Consider the following 2,822-nt stretch of genomic DNA (forward strand, 5'->3'; position numbering starts at 1 on the left):
GATAAAACAATTAAAGGCTTTATGTTTGCATGCTTCAGTCATAAAAATTAAATGCTTAGCTGGGGAAAACTTGCCCTTTTATTCTGGTGATTTATTATAAGTAAATGTATTCTCACAAACAACTAGCGTAGCTTTTTTCAGGTTCAGAAATCAAATTAAATGATCTGTGAATATCCTATCAGAGAATCCAAGGGTTCCTACCTTAATGAAATTCTTATGACTATTCCTTAAACTACCACAACGAAACACAATGAAAAGAATTATGGTCGCTTTAAAGCTGGGTGGCATTCATCAAATGGTAACCTAGGGGGTGAAAGGTCCTATATTCCATTTCCAATCCTTTGAATCATCTACTGAACTAATGTATTTTTCTCTTTAAAATGTCCCAAAAGATATAAGATGTCCCCGTGCTTATAGGATTTTGAAATTTTATTTTAAAAAATCAAAAGAAATTTGCTCTGTGAGCAGGTTTTTAAATTTGGCTTCAGGCCTCTGATTCAGGGAACAAGGAATCTCCTTCCAACTTTTTCTTCTACTGGAGAGATGTCCCCTTTCAACCCATGCCTCTCGGCCCAATACAAATCAATGAACTCAAGACCCAGCATACCATGTCTTAAAAATCCGTTTAGAAAACAATTGCTCCATTCAAAGTTCATCTCCTTCCTTTATCAGAAATTGCTGGAAATGTAATTTTGCAGCAAGCATTTCATTTCTTTTCTTGAAATAGATTGAGGTAAATGTAAAGCCAATGATTAGATAAACGTAATGTCTTGGGTTGATGCCACAATGCAATATTCGATGGTGTGGTCAGTACTGATGGATGTTTTGTATAGTTACTCAGCTGTATAATGGGACAAATTCCCATGACTCTATTTAAAATACTGTGTGGCTCCTCTCAATTAATATTACCAAAAGTACTTTGGCACAGATACAAAAAGCACGAGGGATTAATGCTGAGCATGCAAGTGTAGTTGTTACTGCTCTGCACAGAGATTCTCCTTTATAGAATAAACTGTATCTGTGTACAATTTACGTACTGAGCTGCATTGCACACAGTAAATAACACAACGAAGATTATTTCTCCTTCAAAAATCACTTCTAGTAGGTTATAAATAGAAAGCCTGTGCTAAGCAATCTCCTGTAGTACAGTTAAGGACTAAACCCTGATGAAGTTAACACTCATACAAGGGCACACACAAGCACTGTGGCCATAGAAACACATTGCTCATGGAAGTCTCTTTATTTTAATGGCAAGAAAACATACTTCTCTTCTCTATTGCCTGCTATCAAGGCACATGTCATTCAATATAAAAGAGGAGGAAAGGAAAGAGATGACTTTCTCTGAGAAGGAATAAAAAACAGAAGATTGGTAGTATCTTTAGAAAATATTTTTTGGAAATGTAGAGGGTAAATTTTCTAACACACTGGTATCCAGATTGCATAACATAGGAATGAATCAAATGATGCAATGATAAACACTTTTTTTTCAAGTTCCACTTCCTGTGATGGCTGTTCTTTGGTGGTTATATTTCACCATTATAAAGAAACTCCTGATTATCAGGGACAATATCCAGTCACCTATTGTGTGTTTCAGTGATCAAAATGATAAATTTTCACAATTTACCATTTTTATTTTAATTTAATTTTATTTTTTTGTGAGGAAGACCAGCCCTGAGCTAACATCTGATGCCAATCCTCCTCTTTTTGCTGAGGAAGATTGGCCCTGGGCTAACATCAGTGCCCCTCTTCCTCTACTTTATATGGGATGCTGCCACAGCATGTCTTGACAAGTGATGAGTTGGTGCGCCGGGGATCCGAATCTGCGAACCTTGGGCCACCAAAGTGGAGAGCATGCACTTAACCACTGTGCCACCGGCCCGCCCCACAATTTACTGTTTTTAAATTAAAATGTTTAATACTTTCTAAAACATCTAACACTTAATAATTATCAATACACCAATATTTTATTTTCTAGTGTGCTCAGGTCTGGCACAGGATAGCAATTTAGAAAGATTTGTCATCTCTCCTAAGTAATATGTGATCACTATTTGCAACACTTAAAATAATTTTTATGATTTTTTTTAGCTATTAGTATTTATATTAATCATATTAACTGGCTTTGGCAGCACATATACTAAAATTGGAATGATACAGAGATTAGCGTGTCCCCTGCACAAGGATGACATGTAAATTGGTGAAGCGTTCCACACTCACACACACACACACACACACACAAAACTATATAACATCTTGTTCCATACCATAAAAAAAATCTTGATACGTTTTTGGAAGCATATTCTTATGACTGTAACTTACAAATATAGACATATTTTGAAATTTTTATAATGTTATAATTTTATAAAGATGTTCTTTGTAAATAACTTTTTTAAAATTTCTCCTTCAGAAATATTTTAGATTTTTCTCTGAGTTGCTGGAATTCTATAATCATACAATCTTGTGTTTTCTTTTTTCTCTCTGAAACCTTTTCTCCTTATTTCTGGTGTTACAAAGTTGCATGATAATGGTGTACCCTGGCTGGGACCATTTTAATTTATTAGGCTGGTACTTAGTGAACGACTTTTCAACATAAGTCATGTTTTTTCTGTTTTAGGGACTCTCATGAAATATTCTTTGTTAATTTTCCCCCACTCCATTTTCTCTGATAATTTAGAACTTCTTTTAGAAAATATTTAAACATGTGGCTCTTTTCTCCACTATTTTCCATCTCTGTCTTTTTTTTCCTACTTTTTAGATTTTCCATATTTTATATTCCAAATTTTCTACTAATTTTTTCAAATAGCTTCCACTTCTACTGCGTGCAA

The 2,822-nt window shown here is 34.5% G+C and overlaps 1 pseudogene; it reads left to right on the forward strand.

Moving 5' to 3' along the window:
• Positions 1–2,114: 2,114 nt before the first annotated feature.
• LOC147917446 (U6 spliceosomal RNA) lies at positions 2,115–2,214 on the forward strand (annotated as a pseudogene).
• Positions 2,215–2,822: the final 608 nt, after the last annotated feature.

This window comes from Ceratotherium simum, chromosome 3, assembly GCF_057802395.1.
Source record: "Ceratotherium simum simum isolate JZ-2026a chromosome 3, ASM5780239v1, whole genome shotgun sequence".
NCBI lineage: Eukaryota > Metazoa > Chordata > Mammalia > Perissodactyla > Rhinocerotidae > Ceratotherium > Ceratotherium simum.